This window comes from Acomys russatus, chromosome 1 (assembly GCF_903995435.1).
Source record: "Acomys russatus chromosome 1, mAcoRus1.1, whole genome shotgun sequence".
NCBI lineage: Eukaryota > Metazoa > Chordata > Mammalia > Rodentia > Muridae > Acomys > Acomys russatus.
The window spans coordinates 34,727,665-34,742,082 of NC_067137.1; the positions used below are offsets into that span (position 1 = coordinate 34,727,665).

The following is a 14,418-nucleotide window of genomic DNA, read 5'->3' on the forward strand; positions in this document are numbered from 1 at the left end:
CACACAGCTATGAACACTTGAACTTTGAAAAAGAAGCAAAAGCCATGCAATGGAAAAAGGACATCATCTTCAACAAATGGTGCTGGTCTAATTAGATATCTACTTGTAGAAGAATGTAAATAGACTCTTATATATCACCCTGTGCAAAACTACAGTCCAAGTGGATTAAAGACATCAATGTAAAACCAGACACACTAAATCAGTTAGAAGAAAAACTGGGGAAGAGCCTTGAACACAATACATAGGAGAAAACATCCTGAACATAATACCTATAGCTTAGGCTCTAAGATGAACAACAGAGAAACAATTAATGGCCAATTACCACCTAAAGAAATGCTCAACATCCTTAGTTATCAGGGAAATGCAAATCAAAATGATGCTGAGATTCCATCTTATACCTACAAGAATGGCTAGGATCAAAAACTCAAGTGACATCACATGCTGGCAAGGAGGTGGTGAAAGGGGAATACTGCTCCATTACTGGTGGGAGTACAAACTTCTATAACCACTTTGGAAATCAATCCGGTGCTTCCTCAGAATATACCACACCTGGGCATACACCTCAAAAATGATCAACATACAACAAGAACATTTGCTCAACTATGCTTATAGAAGCTTTATTTTTAATAGCCAGAATCTGAAAACAACCTGAATGTCCCTCAACCAGAGAACAGATAAAGAAATGGTGGTACATTTATACAATGGAATACTATTCACTATCAAAACCGAGGAAATATTAACATTTGCAGGCAAATGGATGGAACTAAAAATGATCATCCTGAATGAGGTTCCCCAGACCCAAAATGACAGGAATGGTATATACTCAATTATAAGTGGATATTAGAGCAACATTGATGTCCCCTGAGAGTCTCCACCCACTGGGGAATTGGTACAGATGCTGGGACTCTGCTAGACTCTGGTCAGTGCTCTGAGAGTGGTATGGAAGAGTTTGGGGTGGAAGGTCCCAGAGGATTCAAGAGTCCCACAAGGAGGCCATCAAGGCTGGGGAATCTGGACCCAGGGTGTTCTGCACAAACTGTGCACCAACCAAAGAAAATGAATGCAGAGAGCCTAGACCCCCTAATCAGCTCATTCTCCATGCTTGTGTGGGGAGGAGGGACTGCCTCAAACATGATCTCTGTTGCCCCAATTTGATCACTTCCTTGATGGGGAGGGCCAACAGGCACACGGAAGAAGGAGAAGTGGGCTATCTGGATGAGACCTGATAGCAGGCCATCATACAATGGAGGAGGAGGTCCCCTTCTGTCAGAGGTCTAGGGGAGAGAAATGGGGCAGAAGAGGAAAGGTGGTAGAAAGGTGCAAATGGGGGAATAACAATCTGGATGTAATCTGAATAAAGCATAATAAATTAAAATGAAAAAATATTACTCAAAAAAGGAAAAAGAAAGAGAGAAAAGACCTGAACAGAAGAGGTAGAAGAGGGATACAAGAATCTGTGCAGCCTTAGTGCTGTATGTAACCCAAGGATGGAGTACTTGCCTACAGTAAGTGAAACCTAATAGATGTTTTTCTTAATGCTGCCAAAAACATCAACATCAAAAGAAAACTTGAACACTGCACACGTGATTGTATCATTTTAGAGTTGCAGAACTCAATATGCTTAACATTTTTATTAATTTATATTTATCATATACATATTTATAAAAGGTTTACCATATGAAAGGTATATAATAGAAAGATAAATTTTATTTATTTATCCAAGGCCAGTTTGAAGAGTAGCAGACCTAGTTTATATGTCACAAGTGAAATAAACTGGAAACTCATTTTCATCCTATTGTAACTTGTTCTGAACTACTGTTCAGACTCAAATAACACACTTAAAAAACATCTTCATATGCTCCAACATTATAGAGAGCTTTGGGTGACTATTCAGGTAGCAAACTGTCTCTATCATCTTCTCATTTGGAAAGCTACTAAGCTACACTCCTGGCATACTCAGGTAATCAAGTTTATTCCTTCTCAATTCTCTGATGAAGTTGAAGACCAGGTAGCTTAGTTTTACAATGAAACAACTGTTTAGAGGTTAAGATGTTTTGAGGTCTAGATAGATGTTTTAAGTTGATAATGACAAGATGTGATGGAGATTGATTTACATTCAGAATTTTAGACACACCAAGATAGGAAAGATGTTTTCTTCAAGGCTGTCAAATACAAATAGGCGAAACACTTAGAATGTAACATTTATATAATTCCTGATTGTGTCATGTTTCTTCTTGCCATAGGTAGTTTATTGAATATATGTGTAGTAATATAAATGTATATGTAAAAATAAAAATGTTTAATAAAAAAAAAAAAGAAAATAGCCATTCAAAAGCTAATGCCTGACCACACTGTCACTCCTTGGGGAATCAAGATTATACATAAAAAATTTTCTTCTTTGATTCCTGAGTGTGTAAATAAGTTGGTCTTATTCTTGTGCAAAAATAAATTAAAAATTTACAGCTTTGTGATCTTTCAATGGTGAAAAAAATGCATTTTTAACTTTTATTTTATTAATTTATTCATATTATATCTCAGTGGTTATCCTCTCCCTTGTATCCTCCCATTCATCCCTGCCTCCCATTTTCCCCTTACTCCCCTCCCCTATGACTGTGACTGAGGGGGACCTCCTCCCTCTGTATATGCTCATAGGGTATCAAGTCTCTTCTTGGTAACCTGCTGTCCTTCCTCTGAGTGCCACCAGGTCTCCCCATTCACGGGATGTGGTCAAATATGAGGCACCAGAGTACATGTGAAAGTCAGACCCCACTCTCCACTCAACTGTGGAGAATGTCCTGTCCATTGGCTAGATCTGGGTAGGGGTTTGAAGTTTACGGCCTGTATTGTCCTTGGCTGGTGCCATAGTTTGAGTGGGACCCCTGGTCCCAAATCTGCCAATCATAATGTTCTTCTTGTAGGTTTCTAGGACCCTCTGGATCCTTCTACTTTGCAGTAGCACAGCAATAGAACAGTGATTTAGACACTTTTTTAAAAAAATGATGTGATTTGGAGTATTCATTCATAGCCCATTCTAGAAAAGGAATGTGATGTAATGCCAATATTTGTCATTCATTGGTCCTAAAAGAATTGATTTATTTTTAATTCTGGAACTTAATCTTCCTTACTTGTAAAATAAGATAATATCTAATGATGAAGCTGTCAGGGGAGGGGGAGAATATAGGACAGACCTTTGTAAACTTCTTAATGCTAGAAAAAGATCCATTTAGATAATATCAATTTATTCTCTCAGGATTTTCTTCTGGGTTTTTTTTTTTTTTTAGTTTATTCAAAATGAATTTACGTTTTCATTTTCACTGCTAGATAATGAGCTATACTTACTTTATTATTTCTATATTGGGAAGAACCTATAAATGCCTTTGAGTCTTCACTAGTTTCTCCAAAAGGATCCTCTTACTTGTTTCTGGGGAGCCTATTTTATGAGTCAATGTTTGTTCTGTTCATTAGAAGTACAGTCAATCACCATGAGTCTGAGGTGGTATGTAACTTCTTGCTAGGGGTAGAATTAAGCACGTTCACACTCTGATTACACATGCTATTGTTTTCCTGTTCCTTTCTTTGTAATCTGAAGTGGAGGAGTTAGGACATGAATGCATAAATGTCTAGGAAGTTTATGAAAATACTTTTGTAATATGTATGACTTGGAGATAAATGATTAACATTTCTCCAGGTCCTGCAACTATAGCAACACCATGATTATATGGAGTTTCCTGGAAAATATAAATCCTTCTTAATAAAATAGGCAATAAACTGCACTGTTTGCTTGCCTTTTTCAAATCTTTGCAAGGTTAGTGTTGTCTTAGGTTACCTACTTTGTTGAGTTGTTCTCCCAGGGAATCAGGGACCATCATCAATATACTAAGCCTATCCCTAGTAATGCCTTTTTATTAGACACAGAAACTGACTCACAGTCCAACTGTTTGTGGCTATTTCACTCGAAGCATTTGTCAGGCCTGTTGTCTCATATTCTGTGATATAATTTTCCCAGTCTTAGTTTTGCAGAGATAGCTGAGTTGTTTCTACTCTCCTAAACACAAATATCCACTTCCATATTCTTTATGAGAAACCATACAGTCTCTATGCCTCCATCTTAAAATAAATATCATAATAAGTGTTTATTACTTTGCAGAATTAGTTGTGGGGTTTTGTGTCATTTAGCACCTACTACAAAGTCCTAACTCTTCCACAATAGCAAGTTGGACAAAGAGAGACAAACAAGAGAGTCTAAACTACATAGTGTACATGTCTAAAGTATGAAGTAAAATGTCCTAATTAAAAATTTTATTTTAACTAAATAAAAAAAAAAAACAAGGTACAGTTCATAAGACTAGAGAATAAATTAAGGGAATGGGATGGGGACAGTTGACAGAGATCTCTCTAGAAAAGGGAAATAAAATAGACAGTTTTAGATGGGTGGAGGAGGCTGGAATGGGAGGATCAAGGGGGTACGGGAAGGGAAGATATGGCTAAGGTAGGAAATATGTGGAAACATCTAAAATTAAGGCCCATTGATGGATAGAATAGAAACATAATGTAGTACAAGCATCCTAATACATATTTATGAAGGTAATCTAAATGAAATGACCAAATAATGGGTGAGAAAGAGCTACAGCTAGACATCTCTTGTCACCAAACAACGCTTTCCTTACTGAGTATATATTGCATCTAACTGGGGTATTGACCTAAAGGGCCCCATGGTAAACACCAAACAACCCAAGCTGTTACCATGACTACAGGTTGGTCTTTACACACTGACAGCAAGGTCCTATTGTAGAAGACAATACCTACATGACTTGTTGAAAATGGAGAAGTCAATCTGGTGAATACAAAGTGCCTTCACCTCTATGTTCTAGCACTTTAGGTACAGGAAGGTAACTGTAAGGTACCCAAAGGGGAAATGTAAATACCAGCTTATTTACAAAGGTTTCAATCTGCAATACTGTCCTGACTGCAAGTTGTACCAGTGCAATGGTGACACGATTCTTGTTGGAATACCTAACACCTATCTTGTTTGACTTGTGGCCTACTCCACAAGATGGAATCCATACACAACACTGCTTAGGTGACTAAGAACTGGAGACTTGATAGCTCAGAGACCTAGATAAAATCAAACATTATTGTTCAACTAAAATAATGTAGCAATAAAATAACTACTAATGGCGTCCTGCGATACTCATGGGACAGTGTCTTCTTCTCCTGCCCCCGCAACAGATGGGAACAAATTCAGAATCCAACAGCCAGACAGTGTGCAGAGGTTCAAAGACATGGAACGTTTCACCATAAAAGGGATGCCTCCATCAAATCTCTCCCCTCAGGGCTCAGGAAATTCTGTGAAAGAGGAGATGGAAAAAGTATAAGAGCCAAAGGGGATCAAGTACACCAACAAGGCCCTCTAAATCAATATGATCAATGCACACTGGGACTATGAAATATATGTAACTTACTTCAAAATTATCATATCTCCAGGGTTGTATCTACAACTTCTTTTTCCTTCAGAAATAACTATTCAGATGTATCACATTGAAAAAATCCTGGGCTACAAAGTGGTTCAGTGGGTAAGATTACTTACTGTGAATGTATGAATGTTGGAGTTTTGATCTATATCATCCAGGGAAAATCATAAGTAGTAATGTACACCTAGAATTGAAGACAATGCTATTCCAAAACAAAACACATTTTAAATCTACAACAATATGTGAGTATGAAGCAACAGTAAAACCATAAAAGTAGAATAAGGAATAATTCTCAAGAAACTGACGATAGGTTTATAAGGTTAGATTATTTGAGATTTAAGACTTCTTCAAATTTCATACACAGTTCTGCATGGCAAATATACACACTGTAACAGACACATACAGACAAAAGCAATGCTATATACAACATTCAGATTTTACACCTGTCACTTACAGGTTTTCTATCTGGCCTTTGACAATATTAAACTCCCTTCAAAATCCTTGTCTTTATTGGTAATGTCAAAGAAACCATACTCACTACTCTTGTTGCACATTTTAGTTTATCATAATCAACTGTTTTATATTCATTTTATAAGTGAATATTTTGGCTAAGTAACAGATTTTAATATAAGGACTTCTATGTAACTTTGAGCTGCTGATGACAGTAACTATTTAAATTTTACAATTTTATTAACATTGAAACAATCTGTACTAATCTAACCAAGGCAATCATTATCTTCATCCTTATGATGAAGACTCTTCTGGGCTTCTATGTAGTTATTATGGTTAGTCATTGAATCGAATTTTATAATAATTTTCCTACAAATAATTACCATAATCCTTAGCTGAAGCTGTCTTTTAGATTGAATTAGACAACAGGGTCAAAATTACCTAACAGTGCCTGTCACATACTAAGTTTTAAAATATTCCAATTGAATATGATTTGAATTTTAGATGTGATTAGCTTCAAATATTTAATATTGCAGATAGAGGTTCTTGTTTCATGGTGAGGATGTGATTTTAGAATCCTAGGGACTTGTGGTTCATGGAGAAAACAAAAGAGGATTACATGTCCAGCTTTTTACCATGGTGGTCTGATAGAATAGAAGGTATTATCTCAATCTTCTGGTATCTTTTGAGGCTCGCTTTGTGTCCTACTATAGGGTATTTTTGGAGAATGGTTCATGGGGTTCTGAGAAGAGTGTATAATTTTTTGTGTTTGGGTGCAAAGTTCTGTGGATATTTGTTAGGCCATTTGATTCATGACATCTGTTAGTGTAATCTCACTGTTTAGCCTTTGTTTCATTGACCTGTCCTTTGATGAAAGAGGGTGTTGGAAATCTCTCACTATTAATGTGTGGGTATTTATGTGTGGTTTAAGATTTATTAAGGTGGGTGCCTTTGTATTTGGAGCACATATGTTCAAAACATGATATTATATTGGTTGATTTTAGTTTGATGAGGATAATGTGTCATTCCTCCTCTCTTTTGATTAATTCTGATAAAAAGTCTATTTTATTAGGTATTAGAATGGCTACTTAAGCTAGTTTCTTGTGTGTGTTTGCTTGGAAGGCCTTCTTCCAGCTCTTTACTCTCAGATAATGTCTTTTTTTGTGGCTGAGGTATGTTTCTTGCATGTAGCAGAAGGTTGGGTCCTCTTTATACATTCATTTGTTAGTCCTTGTCTTTTTATTGGACAAAAAGCCTACACATAGATGAAAACTGATCATCTCTCTACTCAATGATGACTGGGTCAGGGAAAAAATAAAAACAGAAATTAGGGACTTTCTAAAAGTCAATGAAAATGAAGGTACAACATATCCAAACTTATGGAACACAATGAAAGGAGTGTTAAGAGGAACGTTCATATCATGAAGTGCGTTCATAAAGAGATTGGAGACGCATGGGGGAACAGCAAAATAAAAGGATCCAGAGGGTCCTAGAAATCTACAAGTAGAACAATATGATAGACAGATTTGGGCCCAGGGGTCCCGCTCAAACTAAGGCACCAGCCAAGGACAATACAGGAGGTAAACTTTAAACCCCTTCCCAGATCTAGCCAATGGTCAGAATATTCTCCACAGTTGAGTGGAGAGTGTGATACGACTTTCTCACGTACTCTGGTGTCTCACATTTGACCATGTCCCCTGGAGGGGGAGACCTGGTGGCACTCAGAGGAAGGACAGCAAGTAGCCAAGAAGAGACTTGATACCCTATGAGAATATATAGGGGGATGTAATCCCCCTCAGGAACAGTCATAGGGAAGGGGAATAATGGGAAAATGGGGGGGGGGAGGAATGGGAGGATACAAGGGATGGGATAAACATTGAGATGTAATAAGAATAAATTAATAAAAAAACCTAATAATTAAAAAAAAATAAAATAAAAAAATAAAGAGATTGGAAACATGTCATACAAACAACTTAAGGACATACCTGGGGTGGGAGGAAGCAGATACACCCAAAAAGGAGTAGACAGCTGGAAATAATGAATCTCAGGGCTGAAATCAATAAATTAGAAACGTATAGAACAATTCAAAGAATTAACAAAACCAAGAGCTGGTTCTTGGAGAAAATCAACAAGACAGACAAACCCTTAGCCAAGCTAATTAAACGGAAAATCAACAACATTAGAAATGAAAATGGAGATATAACAACAGACACTGAAGAATTCCAAAGAATCATTAGATCCTACCTCAAAAGCCTATATGCCACAAAATTTGAAAATCTAATAAAGTGGACAGTTTTTTGAATAGATACCAACTACCAAAATTGCACCAAGATCAGTTAAACAAATTAAACAGTCCTATTTCTCCTATGGAAATAGAAGTAGTCATCAAAAGTCACCCAACCAACAAAGGACCAGGACTAGATAGTTTCAGCACAGAATTCTACCAGACCTTCAAGGAAGAGCTAATACCAATATTCTTCAAACTACTCCACAAAATAGAAATGGAAAGAAAATTACCACATGATCATCTCCTTAGATGCCTAAAGAGCATTTGACAAAATTCAACACCCGCTCATGTTCAAAGTCTTGGAGAGATCAGGGATAAAAGGCAGATACTTAAACCTAATAAAGGCAATATACCCCAACCTGATAGCCATCATCATTTTAAATGGAGAGAAACTCAGAGCAATTCTACTAAAATCAGGTATTAGACAAAGCTGCAAACTCTTCCCATATCTCTTTAAGATAGTATTTGAAATTCTAGCCAGAGCAATAAGACAGCAAAAGGAGATCAAGAGGATTTACATCTGAAAGGAAGAAGTGAAAGTATCTCTATTCACAAATGATATGATAGTATACATAGGTGACTCCCAAAATTCTACTAGAGAACTCCTATAGCTGGTAAACACCTTCAACAAAATGCCTTGATATAAGATTAATTTTTTTTTAAATATCAGTAGCCCTCCTGTATATATGACAAAGATGCTGAGAAATAAATTAGGGAAACTACACCCTTACAATAACCAAAAATATGTATAAGTATCTTGGTGTAACTCTAACCAAGCAAGTGAAAGAGTTGTATGAAAAAATCTTGAGTTATCTGAAGAAAGAAATTGAAGAAGGTAATCAGATCATGAAAAATTCTCCCATGCCCATGAATCAGAAGATTCAACATAGTAAAAATAGCCATCTTACCAAAAGGAATCTACAGATTCAATGCAATCCTTATCAAAATACCCATACAGTTCTTTAGAAACCTTGAGAGATCAATTCCCTACTTTATATGCAAAAACTAAAAAGAGGATTAATGGAATGGAGATGGATTCAGGACAGCCACACATGTCACATGTAAGATATGACCTCAGAGCTCTACAAACACTGTAAACTCCACAGACATGATTGATAAAAGATAATTTTTATAAAGTATGATATGACCTGGTGCCCCCAATTTGATCACTTCCATTGGTGTGGATGCCCAATGAACACAGAGAGGAAGAGAAAGCAGGCTATCGAGATGATACCTGATAGGCAGTGGCCATAGGGTGAAGGAGGATGTCCCCTTCTGTCAGAAGTCTAGGGGAGGGGAATAGGGCAAAAGACAGAGAGAGTGTGGGAATGGGAAGATACAAGCTAGGAGATAACAATTGGGGTGTAATCTGAATAAATTATAATAAACAACGTCATTAGGTTCCTAAGAGCTTGGGAAAGAGTTGCAAGACATAGCAATTTCTTTTGTTAAAAAAATTTCTTTTGATGTTTTGAAAAATGTTTTGATTATATTCACCAACTCCCTCACTCCACCCAGATCTAACTCACCCCTTCTTTACCCATCCAAATAAGGACCTCTTCTTTTGAAAATTCATCAAGTATACATGTGTGCCCTTCCACTGGCACACAGTGGAATTTTTAGAGAACTTACGAGAGACTACCCTTAGAGAATACCGCCTTTTCTCTCTTAGAGGCTATCAATTGCTAACAGCATATATATATATATATATATATATATATATATATATATATATATATATATGTATGTATGTATATGTATATGTATATGTATGTATGTATGTATGTATGTATGTATGTATGTATGTATGTATGTATAAAACTGCTTTAGTGTGTGCATAAAATACTGTTCTGGCTAGCAACAACATCCGCCTTAGCTGCCTGCTGCTTCTCCCACAGCCATCACCTCCCATGTATGCTGACATTGGCAAGTCCACCAGGGGTATTATCAACAAGAGCTAGGGCTTTAGCTTAATAAAACTTGATTGGAAAACGAAGTCTATGTATGGACTGCAATTTATCACCTCAGGCTCTGCCAACACACAGACCATCAAAGTGAATGGCAGCCTGGAAACCAAGTACAGGTGGAATGGGTACAGGCTGACGTCTACAGAGAAGTGGAACACAGGCAATGCCCTGGGCACAGAGATACCGAAGAAGACCAGCTCATGGGTGGACTGAAGCCTACCTTTGACTCATCTTTTTCACCTAATTGGGGAAAAATGCTAAAATCAAGACAGAGTACAAGAAAAGCATAACAACCTAGGCAGTAATGTGGACTTTGACATCACTGGGCCCTTGATCTGGGCTGCTCTGGTGCTTGGCTATGAGGGCTGGATGGATGGATGGCTGACTGCCAAATGAATTTCTAGACTTCCAAATCCCTAGTGACCCACAGCAACTTCACAGTTGGCTACAAGACAGACGAATTCCGGCTTCCTACTAATGTGAACGATGGGATAGTGTTTGGTGGTTCCATTTACTAGAAGGTGAACAAGAATTTGGAGACGCTGTCAATCATTCCTGGATAGCAAGAAAAAGTAACACTTGCTTTGAGATAGCAGCCAAATATCAAGTAGACCCTGATGCCATTTTTCAGCCATAGTGTACATTTCTAGCCTGATTGGCTTAGAGTACACTCAGACCCTGAAACCAAGTATCAAACTGATCTTTTCTTTTCTTTTCTCCTCTTTTCTTTTCATTTCTTTCTTTCTTCCTCCTTCTTTTTCCTTCCCCCTTCCCCATTTTATTTATGTATTTATGTATTTATGTATTTATTTATTTGTTTGTTTGTTTGTTTGCCGTTGCACCAGAGTACGAAATAGCTTCTGGTATTTCCAGCTCTGATGCAGTCACATCCTGACAACAATAAGGATCTAAACTGACTTCTGGTACATCATAGAGTTTTCAATTTTGTGTGGAATTAGCTCCTCCCCTTAAAATGTTGTAATTAACATCACTTAAAATAAAACTTAAATAAAAAATTGAAACCTCAAAACACAAACAAAACGAAAAGCAGTAGCAGTGTTTCTGTGGAGTTATTCAGTATCTTTGGGAGACAGTGAAGATTTACATTCCGGTTTCAGTATTTTAAGAGAGCTTCAAGCATTATGCGATGGAAAGATCAAAGGGTGGCTTTAGAAGCAAGGTTTCTTGAAATAGAGGTAATCCTCCTGAAAGAAGAAATATCTGCCTGGTTTCAGGAAACACAATGAGCTATTCGAGACATAAACCTCGTCAAACTGGTGATGACTGGAGAGAATGATTGGATTTCATGTCAATGTATTTGTCCAAAACATTCACTGATTTCTGTGAGCTGAACTCTGGCAACATCAGGTGACATCAGAGCCAATGAATCTTCTGTAGTGAACAATGGAAAGAATACTGCACAGCAAACTGAAGTTTCAGTAGGCATATGTGTTCGTGTATTTCTGCATGTGAATATGTGTCTAAATGTTTAGGAAAGACTTCTACAGGTTATGTCCTTCTAAATTCATGCCAGAGAGTGGAAAGTTGTATTTTGGTAGAATATAAATACATAGATATTTTTCTTGCATTTAAGACAGGGCCTAGGTTTCATTTTGCAATTCAATTAAATAATTCTAAGCATATGATGCATGAAACTCTCAAATGTCAAATTGGCATTGTTATTAAATTCAAAGCATTTTCTAGTTTACATTTTGAATTTTCATTTAATTACTTCAGAAGCATATTTCTTTATTTCCATGAAGTTAGACATTATCTCTTTATTAATTATTTATTTCTATGTTACTTTTACTGAAATCAGGAAATATACATTGCATGATACCAATATATAATATAGGGCAAAGCCTTTCTAGGCTAGAACATGGTTAATTTTGTTATACAGGAAAAAAAGCTTGCAATAACTTACCATTTTGGGTATCACATTATAAATGAGACAGTTAAAATGAATAAATAACTTGACTTTATTTATTTATTTATTTATTTCATTAATTTAATTTTATTTTATTTAATCATCTGAATTTATTAAATATTTTTAAATGTTTGTCTTCTTTTTTAATGATAAAGAGTACTTAAACATCCTTACATGAGATATTTCAGTAAATACACATAATTTGACTCTGGCCAATCAGTAATTAGAACTTTTACTTCATATCTATTTGTATTCTTTGCAGTGGGAATATGCAAATCTTCTTCCTGTTTGGAAGTATGTATTACATCATTAAGTGCCATCACTCTGAACAGCAACCAGACACTAAAAGTTAGGTCTCCTGATTAAAGTGAGTTTCTGATCGCACACTGAACATCCTATACCCTTCCTCATCTCTGCTAACCACTATGTTATTGCTTTTTATATTGTAATAAATATATTGATGTGCTTTACTTATGGTATATTCTGTCTCTAAACATTGTCTCAAATGAGAGAATTTCCTTTAAAAGATTTCTTAGTAGTCTATTAAGTACGAATAGCACATTTCAAATATCTACTTAATCTTTGGTTCACAATTATACTGACTCAATTTATTAATGATTATAAACAATGCTAATATGAACATGAAAGGCTGACAACACTTTAATTTCAATTTCCTTTGTTAAATTTCCATGATGGGTTTTCTGAAACATAGAGCTAACCTAGTTTTAGTGATTTCAGTTTCCATTGTACTCAATTTCACACACAAAATAGTTGTTTAATGTGATCAGCATGCCTTCTTTCTATAAGATGCGCATATGTACAGTCACAAAATCTGTCTCTCTTACACACACACAAGCACTAAGACATGTAATAGCCACACACATATGTGTACAATTACATACAATCATACAATCTCACATACACAATTACACTGATACACAATGAGTGACATACGGAGATATAAACAGAAAGCAGAGAGAGTAAGAAAAAGCAGAGGTCTAGTAATGGGAAGTATTATTATTAGGAGTTATTATAGTTTTATAATAAGGTGGGAAAGTCTCCTGTAAATAAACTAAGGTGAGGAAGATCGGTGGAGAGAAATGTGTATGTCCAATAAAATTGCACATAATAATTACATATGTCATTTGAATTACACAAAGCCAACCATACTGAAGTTTTTGTAGTTGAACATTGTACACTAGATACAGCTCAGTGATGTTTCTATGTGCTTCTTCACTAACTATTTTGCAACTTGCCTGAGCATATGCATTATTGTAAAACCAAATTAAATGCTTTGCTCTCGAATCCTGTAGTGTGTTATTTAGAAGCAAAATAGGCTGTCAGTCATGTCAGTGCATTGTAAATGGAGACATAAAGAAGTAATTAACACATCGAGTGACAATCACATGCATACATATATTAACTAGTCTGCATGTCTTATTTGTGTGAAGCAACATAAATTGAAAGCAAGAAACAAACTACATTTTCAAGGTGAGTGGTAATTGTCTGTAATCTTCGCACATTAAATGAGGAGGTCTTATAATCAGACACTCAAGATCACTCCCAGCTACAAAGAGAGTTCAAGTCCACAATAAGATAAAGGAGACCTTGTCTCAAAAACTGAATCAAACAAAAGGCATAAATAATAAGTTACAATTTAAAACACCTAACACAATTATGAGATTTTCATTGAAATTTCTATATGTATTTTCAATGCCAAAAGGTTCAGCTGACACTATGGGGGAAAAGATAAGAAAACCCAAAGAGTTTCTTGAGATTTTTAAACCTATAATTTTTTTCCTCTGATCATTTCCTATTCATCAAAGATTTGACTACTTATATGGAAGTTTCAATAAATCATGTGAACTAATTTTACTACAGATTTTATGTACTCAAGACTTTTAAATAATACGAATTATAAAATGTTTCAGTATTTACAGCCAAGTCTTGAGAAATTGGGCCATTATTTCCATCTTTTATAAATTTTAATTTATTATAATTTATTCATATTATATCCAAAATGTTATCCCCTTGCTTATAGCTTCCCATTCCTACCCTCCCTCCCTCTTTGACCCTATTCCCCTCCCCTAGACCTTTGACAGGAGGGCACTTCCTCCCCGACCGTATGACCACAGCCTATCAGGTCTCATCTGGATAGCCTGTGTTCCCTTCCTCTGTGTCCCTACCAGGCTTCCCCAAAGGGAAGTGATCAAATCAGGGGCACCAGAGTTCATTTCAGAGGCAGTCCCCACTCTCCCCACAACCTTGTAGAATGAGCTGTCCATTGTCTAGACCTGGACAGAGGCTATAGGTTCT

General features: G+C 36.2%; 1 pseudogene; it reads left to right on the forward strand.

Annotated features, from left to right (window-relative positions):
* Positions 1-5,174: 5,174 nt before the first annotated feature.
* LOC127195196 (voltage-dependent anion-selective channel protein 1-like) lies at positions 5,175-10,877 on the forward strand (annotated as a pseudogene).
* Positions 10,878-14,418: the final 3,541 nt, after the last annotated feature.